At 28.4% G+C, this 10,793-nt stretch overlaps 1 long non-coding RNA gene across 1 annotated transcript; it reads right to left on the minus strand.

The window, feature by feature from the left end:
- Positions 1–2,730: 2,730 nt before the first annotated feature.
- LOC129953474 (uncharacterized) lies at positions 2,731–5,624 on the minus strand. Its single transcript, XR_008782534.1, has 3 exons — positions 5,490–5,624; positions 4,163–4,255; positions 2,731–2,937 (listed from the first exon to the last, which is right to left on the minus strand). It is a non-coding gene; the product is annotated as an uncharacterized LOC129953474 (long non-coding RNA).
- Positions 5,625–10,793: the final 5,169 nt, after the last annotated feature.

The following is a 10,793-nucleotide window of genomic DNA, read 5'->3' on the forward strand; positions in this document are numbered from 1 at the left end:
CCACTGAAACGGTAGCAAGATTTTTAATATCTGGCTGGATAGCGCGTTATGCTTTTTCTCTAAAAATCACCACGTATCTTGAACGCCAGTTTAAAAGTAACGTTTTTAAAGAGCTTACACGTTAATTAGGTATGAAACATCAAGACACCATCCCCAATCGAATGGCATAATTGAAAGATGGCATCGGACGTTAAAAACAGCAATTCGGTGATATGAGACGGATGACTGGTGTGGTGTTTTGCCTTTGATTTGCCTGGGTTTACGCAAACCTTCAAGGATGACATCAAGGCAACTCCTGCAGAGATGATGTTTGGAACAATACTTTGCTTACCAGGAGAAACCAGACCGATTTAGTGAAGGATATGCGCGGAACGATGTCCAAACTTAAGCCTTCTCCCACATCATGCCATGACAAAGGTAAAATATTTGGCCAACCCAGTATTGAAACAGCTACTCACGATTTCGTTAGAAATAACGCTGTCTGAACACATCTACAGCAGCCGTATAAAGTCCTTAGCCGTAGGGAAAAGTATTTCAAGCTGAAAATAAGGAACCGAACGGTAAACATTTCAATTGATCGACCTAAAACCGGTTTTATTGATGATGATGCCAACGAGGGTGTAATCCAAAAGAAGCAGTGCCCGCAAATCGACCCTTATCTACAACAAGTTCTGGAAGAAAAGTTCGACTAAAAACTCCGTTCTAAGAAGGAGTGGTGTGGCGATTCGGTTCTAAATGAACTTGTTCATTACACATTTCGTTAAGTCATAAATTTCGAGGAAATTTCGTCTCGTGATCTACGATCCCATATGCATGGAAGGGGAGTGGAAGAGAAGATGGAACGACGAGCTCTACGGACTGTACAGCGACGTAGACTTAGCCAGAAGGGTAAAAGTCCAACTACTGAGATGGTTGGGTTACGTCATGGACATCAATACTTCAGACCGGAAAGTATTTAAAGGCACGCTTATAGGACGGCGCATAAGGAGTGCAAAGTGATATCACCCAACTAACCGTGCGCCACTGTAGGCATCTAAGTAAGTAAAGGTTCCACTGTTCCAAATAGAACAAAAAATTTATATAATTTAAATCTTAAACTTTAATGCATAAGAAACTCAATACACACATCTCGTATCAAGGATTGCAGGGGAAATATGCCCTATACATAGGCTGCTATTTATACTCACCTTACAAAAGTGAATTAAGTTACATTTTTTAATGTTTGGTCTTATTTCACTTGGTTTAAATTAACGGCACAGTTGCATTCAAGGGCGATTTGTGCAGGGGTTTTCTAATGGCGCGGTTAGATTTAGACGCTCTGCGGCAGCCATTTTGTTTTGGTGACTGTACGAGCAAAGCTTTTTTTACTCGCTCTGCTTAGATTTTAATCGCGAATGATCTGATTAGCAAATCTTCACAGATAATTATTCTTACTTTTTTTGAAACTGAAAAATTCCAAAAACCAAGAAAGGAGCGGATTCAAGAAAAAACACGCAAGAAAAACAAAGTTAAACTTTATGGTACGGTGTTCCGTGCTTGAATGCCAGATAATTCTTTTATTTTCTCCTTTCTCTTTCTTGTTTTTCTTTGTAGTACATTTCTGTTACATTAAAAGATGGCCGATGATATTTAATGGCGGCAAATTTGAAAGTTTAAGAATTTTAGTACGAATTTAGGACCTTGACATTTTAAGCTATAATCGCAATGATTTTTTATTTACATTTTAGAATGTTTAATTCAAATTTAGGTTTTACGTTTTAATTCAAGTTTAGACTTTAAGTTTTACATTTAAATTCAAGCATTCATAATATCAAATTGAAAATAAATTTAGTTTTAATTCAAAAGTTAATTTAAATATACACTGAACCAAAAAGGTACGTAAATATAATTAAAAAGTTCGTTGAGACAATGAATATAGTGATGGAATTTGTCCAATAAACACATTAATTGTGTCAGTGAATTATCGTTTATTATTCTCCATTTCCGGCTTAAAATTTTACAAACAATTTAAAATTTTCGTTTATAACCACAATAAACTGAGTTTATTGATTTTAATAAATCCATTAATAATAATAAATAACCGTTTATATTTCCATCTATAATATTAATAAACCCGTTTATAGCCTTAATGAACAGAGTTTATTAATTTTAATAAATGCGTTTATAAATAGAAACAACCATTAATTATTTCCGTTTAGAGTATTAATAAACCAGTTTATAGCCTTAATGAACACAGTTTATTAATTTTAATAAATGCGTTTATAAATATAAACAACCGTTTATTATTTACGTTTATAATAATAATAACAAAATTTATTGATTTCAATAAATTTGTTTATTGCGTTTATTAAACCCATTTGTTAAATTCACAAACAGGATTATTAAAATAAATCCTTTTTTCAGGAGGATTTACATGACTGCAAAAGCTTATTACTTTTGCCATACTTTTACCATTTATCGTCAAAAGCGTATTTTTTGACAAAACATAGTAAAGTAATGGCAAAAATGATGAAACTTTTTCAGTCGTGTAAGACCAGCAAATATTGATCTAAAACGTATAAAAGAAAACATTCATATTAATATTTTTAAAAAAAAGTTTCCAACTTCCAGTTACAAACCTGTTTACAGCGCCAATGAGTCACTTCATCCTGGACCTCACTATCGAAATCTATGCTGAAAATTATAAAAATTCTGAAAATAAAGAATTTCGAACTAATAAAAAAGATCTAGTTAATTTAATTTTACAATTTTTATTTTTTGCAGTTAAGTTCATTTATTATCAAGTAAATCAAGCACCGACCCAAACAAACGAATTCTGGGAGTCCTTGATGGTAAATCTCGTGAACGTTTTTTTTCCCTCGTTGTCTTTCCTCACAACTTTTTGGAAAGGCACAAAATACCCATGTAGGGCCCAGAGTAAAGCTGCATCTTGACAATCTGAGAAATATAAACAATTTTATTTAAAACATTTTTCATATCATCGATTAATAAAGAAATGAGTTTCTATATTATAATTTAACAAAATTGTTTTGCGAATATTTGTTAAAGCAACATTAGTCTTGACATACATTTTTTGAAATACTGTGTTTCGATAAAACCCAGAAATGAGGAACAAGCGATTGGGTAATGAAGATTAAAAAGATAAACAAATTTAACAAATATCTATTGCTCTCAAAAAAGCAGTAGGTATTGTTATATCAATAATTCAACACAAATTAAACTACATATGTACATTAATACTGTATACGGTATCTAATAAAATTTATTTATTTTATATCTTGCTCAGATAACAATTTACTTTTATACCGTTGTTATCAATGGCGGATCCAGGGGTGGGTGGTCGTAGGGGTCATGACCCCCTGGGAGATAATTTGTTTGCTTTTTCGTAGGAATTCTCTTCAATTCAAAACTAATCGTATTGCAATGGATTATATTTTGAATGATTTATTTTTTGTACATGAAAATAACATTTGTATTTTACTTCCTTAAACTTGGTTGCTAAAAGTACTACTTTTGACTAAAGATTGGACCAAGAACATAATGTGAATCGAATATAGCCCTATTACAAAAACACAGCACAAACTCTCTAACTTTTGACCAATGGACGATCCAGAAGGGGGGGGGGGGCTCATAAAGCTTATACAGTTAAGTTGTATACAGTTAAGTTATATAAGTGCTCAGATCGTGCACCATTTTTAGGTGGTCTATAAACATCTTTACAGAGGCAATCTTTTCCTTACAAACAAAGCAAATCATTATCGCTAAATTAGTCTATTTTTATCTGCTAGCTCTTATTTTAACATAAAATATTTTAGTGATAGTACTTAATTATATAAATTTAATATGCAATATGAATATTGTAGATGTGTAAATACTAGGTAATTAAGTTTAACGAATTATAAACTTTTCAATGTAATTATAGACACTTCGCATGGTAATAATGTTGATTCAACTAAAAGTAAGAAAAGAAATGAAGAACAAATTCAAGTAAGTTGAAATACTTTTTCGAACAAATTTTTAAATATTATTGTTCAAAATGATTTAAACACCTTTGCTGTTTTTTTTTAACTACTGAATAAGTTTTAAATTGTCTATTGTCTTCCATCATTAAACATGACAGAAATCAAAAATTTTAGTTGCTAAAAAAATACGAATAACTTACATTTTAAGTTAATTTTCTTCTTCAATGTTTTCCCAGTAATGTTTGTATGGATGTATAAACCATCAACAGTCGCCAGTTTCTAATAAATACAATCTGTAAATTTGTGAAAGATTTTTTAGTCAGCTTTATCATTAAAATTTTTAACAACTTATATTAATTTTTGTTTAGGTTTTTATTTTTTGTAAGAAAATTGTCTACTCGATTTTTATTAAAATGTTATAGAATGTTGAAAACAATATTTACTATGAGATAAAATTAGTTTGAAGGCAATACTTCAAAGTTTTGAAAAGATATTTAGGTCGAAAAACAATTTTTACCATCTTTTCATAATTTTTGTTTAGGTTTTTATTTTTTGTAAAAAAACTGTCAATTCGATTTTTGTCAAAATTTTAAAGCATGTTGGAAACAGTATTTCTTAAAAGATTAAAGTTGTTTTAAGTAAATATCTCAAAGTATTGAAAAAAAATTTACGTCGAAAAACATTTTTTTACCAACTTATGTTAATTTTTGTTTAAGTTTTTATTTTTGTAAAAAAATTGTCAATTGGATTTTTGTCAAAATGTTATAGAATGTTGAAAACAATATTAACTATAAGATAAAATTAGTTCAAAAGCAGATATTTACGTCGAAAAAAATGTTTACCAACTTTTGCTAATTTTTGTTTAAGTTTTTTTTTTTTTAAAAATGTCAATTAGATTTTTATCAGATGTTGAAAACGTTATTCTTTGTTGCACAAAATTGTTTTGGTGATGAAATCATTTTTATTCGTAAAATTTTCGAGGTGACAAAATTTTTATTTCACTTTTTTTGATTTATAAAAAAAACAGTTGATTGGATTTTTTCCCAAAAAGTTCGTGAGATATGTAGGAGTTACCACCTTTTTTAAACTGCTATGGTAAAAAATCACTCACGCAATTTTCTTGAGAACCCTTTCTGCATCATTCTGCATTATTATCTGTATTTTTTAAAATTAATTTGAAGTCGATATCTCTTCTGTTTCTTGAGCTATGGACGACGAAAAAAACGTCGCGAACGTACAAACATGTGAAATTTTATGGATATAAATAGATAAATTACTGTGGTACTTAGTTGAAAAAATATTCAAGAAATGAGATGGGAATTAAAAGAAAATTTGTGTAGTTAAACTGACGTGCGCCGCGCGCCGCGCGCCGCCGCTGAGTCGCTCATGGCGGTATGCATTCAACAGATGGAGAAACCATTTTGTTGGTGTTGCGCGTTGCAGAAAGGGGATTCACAATTAAAATAATAATAACTAATAACATAACTAATAATAATATCTAATAATAATAATAAAAAAATAACTCACCTGATTAACTAATCTAATTGTTAGCTGATGCACTAATATTTTTTTAATATCTTCACTTCACTTTTTTTAATGTTCACTTTAACTATAAACCACTTTTTCGTGTGGGCTTCTCTTTGTAAATGATTTGTATTCTATTGGTTGTTGCTCGTTGAAATTCGGCGGCACTTCATTTGTTCGTTCAGTTCGGCAAAAAATACTTCTTACATTGAAAGTATTGTTAAGCTCCGTTTATACTGCCAATTTTCAAAGAAATTTTCATATTTTTTAGCTAGGAATTTAATAATTAATTAATGGTTTATTAAAATTAATAAACATGATGTTTATTTATATAAACGGTTTTATAAACGCAATAAACGGTTAATTGATTTTAATTAACATGATGTTTTCTTATTTATACTCCGTTATGTTTATCAGACGCTTCGTTCAATTTGTAAACAACCGCCAGGAAAATTAATAAACTGTTTATTACCATAGTAGTAATTGGGTTAGTTAAAATCAATGAATATGGTATTTAATTATTCTATAATATATTGCCGACTTATACCACGTGTTCACTCGAACAAAAAAAAAAAATAGGAGAAAGGAAAACTTAAATCAACATTTATTTGAAAAAAAAATAGGTCATCACATTAGTAAGATTAAAACTAAATATAAAAAGATGGCGATCGAGTATACTTTCAAAATGTAAGAAGTTGGTCAATCAAAATCAAAATCTATAGTTATTCTTAGAACATTTAAGATATGAGTATTTTAATAAAAATTAAAATGACTGTACATTGGTTTTGGCTTACCTTATTTTTAACAACACTGTACCTACACAAATATTATTATCACTCTTGTTATTATTATTATTATTATTATTATTATTATTATTATTATTATTATTATTATTATTATTATTATTATTATTATTATTATTATTATTATTATTATTATTATTATTATTATTATTATTATTATATTATTATTATTATTATTATTATTATTATTATTATTATTATTATTATTATTATTATTATTATTATTATTATTATTATTATTATTATTATTATTATTATTATTATTATTATTATTATTATTATTATTATTATTATTATTATTATTATTATTATTATTATTATTATTATTATTATTATTATTATTATTATTATTATTATTATTATTATTATTATTATTATTATTATTATTATTATTATTATTATTATTATTATTATTATTATTATTATTATTATTATTATTATTATTATTATTATTATTATTATTATTATTATTATTATTATTATTATTATTATTATTATTATTATTATTATTATTATTATTATTATTATTATTATTATTATTATTATTATTATTATTATTATTATTTATTATTATTATTATTATTATTATTATTATTATATTATTATTATTATTATTATTATTATTATTATTATTATTATTATTATTATTATTATTATTATTATTATTATTATTATTATTATTATTATTATTATTATTATTATTATTATTATTATTATTATTATATTATTATTATTATTATTATTATTATTATTATTATTATTATTATTATTATTATTATTATTATTATTATTATTATTATTATTATTATTATTATTATTATTATTATTATTATTATTATTATTATTATAATTATTGTTATTATTTTTATTATTACTGTTAATATTATTATAACTTGATTGAAATATAAAATAAATACCAGTATTATAAATAAATACCAGTATTAATAAGAATTCACGCTTGTACACAATAACACAGCAAATACTGCAAAAAAACAAATGTTTGTAAATCTGAACGAAATTTTCGCGACATTCCACACAATTTGTTTTGTATTCTTTTTTACAATTTAAACACACATTTATATATTTTTGCGAACCAAGTAATCATGAACGTTCGTGCTTGCCAAAAGATGAAACAACAAAAAACGAATCGTGTAATCAGACACTTATTCGATCACGCAGTCATAGAAGATAAAGCATTATAAAGATACAAATCCTTCTTACGTTTCTGTAAATACTACCGTAGATTTGTATATTTACAATGGTTAACCTATCTTATTACATTTTCTTTAGAGTGCTGAAATGGGCTCAAAGTTTCCTTTGACCCTTTGTGTATATGTTTTAACTTGAAATAAGTTTGGTTTGGCTGGTTAATATGAGTTGGTAAAGGTAGAAGTTGAAGTTGATATGAGATGTGTGACATTCAAATTTTTTTTTATAAAGGTGTGAGTAAGAGAAATGCATTATAGTTGGACATTTCACAAATAAAATTAGTCTCAAAAAATGTTTGCTCTTGTTCTCACACTATGAGTTCACATTTCTGGGAATCATGTATACTGTAGGTGTGACATATTACGATTTCCATTAATTACATTTTAAATATTGACTATAAGGATTTTTAGGAAAAAGTGGTTAACTCTGCATCTGGGTAAAAAATACAATTTTTCGTTAAATTTTAACAAACGATTTAGTATTTTTGATAAATTGTTTATTACATATAACAATGGTTAATTAAAAGCACAGCCATCTACAACAGACATGGTAGTTACACCCAGCTTACATTACTATTATTTACAAAGTAGTAAGAAAGCCCAAAAGATGCCAACGATCGAATATAACAATTATGAATGAAAATACTTATTGAAGGCTTGTGTTTTTGTTTCGTATTTTAATGTCTTTAATTGCAAGTAGAAAACTCTATATTATGATTTTATTAAGCTCTTATGATTCCTTATCATATAATATTAAATGAGTAGTACCCGTGGCATGATGGTTAGTGCGTTGGACTGTCATGCAAAGGGTCTTGGGTTCAATCTCTACCTGTGCCACCTTAATTTAAAAAAAATAATTTTCGCGGGTACTGCCTCTTGCGAGGAATTGACATTTCCTTCAAGAGTAATTCTTGTCATGAAAAAGTGCTTTCTCAAATTAGCCGTTCGGATTCGGCCTAAAATTGTAGGTCCCTTCCATTCCTGATAACAGTACTCGCACACAGGAATAGTTGCGAGTTGTAAGTCACCAGGTCCTGGTTCACAACGGACTGTTGCGCCACCCAATTTTTTTTTAATATTAAATGCAAATGTTTCTCATTAAACTTTAACCTTAAGATCGACTTTATCAAAAAATGGTCTGCTTACATAAAATATAAAAGAACTTAGCCAAAATTATTACCTATGTAGAATTAAAAACAAATTAAAAGACATCAATTATGCTCTAGGACTTTTGCTCTTATAGAACGAGTTATAAATATAAATAAAACTCATCACTGAACAATTTACTTATTTTGACTGCAGCGTTACTGCAATTCACAAGAATTCGTATGAAATGATATGAAGTTTAGCGATATTCCTCATACAATTTCATACAAATAATGTTTTTCGGCATCGTGAAGTTTAGTTCCGCTGAGTTTGAGTGCAGTGTTATCTTTATGATTTGATAATTGATTGATTCAAGGAATCAATTTCATTTTTGGAGGTTGGGATATAATATTTAACAATTTGCCTCTTTATAATGTTGTTCATAGCAACAATAAATGGTTCACTATTTTCCAATTACCAAAGTTTATTGTGTCAGTGAATAAGGTTATACAAAATAATAAATTACTTGAAAATTTTCCAATTCGTCTATTAATAATGTTGTTCATTACAACAATAAACAGTTTATTATTTTTTAATTGCCAAATTTGTATTTGTCAATGAATAAGGTTATAAAAAATAATAAACTGTTTGTAAATTAAAGAATTGGTTGTGATATTAGATGAAGGTTGAGATATAATCTTTAACAGTTCCCTTTCAAACATTTTGTTTACTGTGGCAATAAACGATTAATTATTTTTGATAACTAAAATGTTTGCGGCAATTAATAGAGTTATTAATTTTAATAAACGGTGATTAAGTGCTTTATTTTTCATTTAATAAACGGCTGTTAATAGTATTAACAAACGATTATCAAACGCTGAATTTTTTTTTAATAAACCGTTCACTCCGACAAGAAAAAGTTTGTTTGTGGCAATAAATAAGCAGTTAATAAACGCCGTTTTTTATATTAATGCACGTTTGTTTTTTCAGTGTAGATTTTAAGTGAATTCAAAAAGTGAGTTTAAAAAAAATCAATAATAGGTTGGTGAACTGTTTGTGCTTCAACAGTGACATCTGTCAAATCTTTTGTTTATTATTTAGTTGCTTATGCCAAGTCATCATGGAAAGTTACACGATACAACAGCACGTTCAAATGATAAAACTTTATTATCAAAATAAGTGTTTGTTAACGCAAACGTTGCGTTAGACGTAACCGCGACGCACGTAGACGCGGTGGCCCTCCACAGCCGACTTTTTAACGTTTGGTGGCCTAATTTGAGACGTTCGGTTTAGGAAACAATCAACCAACAATCGTGTGTACAGCAGAAACCGAGGCAGGTTATTCATCGCCGTGCACAAGAACTCGACCTTTCACTGTTTTCAACTTAGCGAATTTTTCAACGACGCACAGCAAATGTCTCCATTGGTATTTTGCATGAACGATTTGAGGGTATGGTTTATCTCTCGGAGGGTTGATGTTAATAGGCCACCAAGGTCAAGCGATTTGACCTCGCTTTATGTTTTTCTGTCTGGTTTCTTGCAGTCGCAGGTCCTATGCAAATAAACCACAATCGACCAATGCCCTAAAGCTGAACATAACACAGGCCATCGCTAATAACAAAGCCGGATCTGTGCCATTGAAAATTGGAGCACTCGGATCAGCTTGTTTTATTCCATTTCAACATATACCCTCCCCCCTTATTGAAGAACCCTTTTGCATATCTTTCAAAAATTGATCTATACAGAATTGCCTCGAAGTGATTAATTATGTCGACCACTGAATCATAATAACATCATCACCTTAGGGACTACGTTTCCAGCCTTTGCATCGCTAAATTCTGTTGGGCGCCACTTTGTGTATTAAACTCTAGATAGACCTGGGAAAAGAGTGGGAAAATATTGTGGACAAAGATAGTTTGAGTTCTTTTAAACTACGGAAGGAAAAGTTTCTTTCATCCTTCTCATTTGAAGCCTTACCTGAAAAGTGGCTGATGCTGATACTCCTTTCTACATTCTGTAAACAACATAAATGGAACATTACTTTCTATTTTTCAAACTTCCCTGATTGCGAATTAATCCCACCGAAATTAATAACAACAAACTTTATTTCTTGTTGTCGTTGTCAACTTGAAATTCCAATCGACTCTTGAAATTTTAGGCCTCGTTTGCTAAAGTCGTGTTGTCAAAAGAATGTGAAAAGCAATATAAAC

This window comes from Eupeodes corollae, unplaced genomic scaffold, assembly GCF_945859685.1.
Source record: "Eupeodes corollae unplaced genomic scaffold, idEupCoro1.1 scaffold_649, whole genome shotgun sequence".
Lineage (NCBI taxonomy): Eukaryota > Metazoa > Arthropoda > Insecta > Diptera > Syrphidae > Eupeodes > Eupeodes corollae.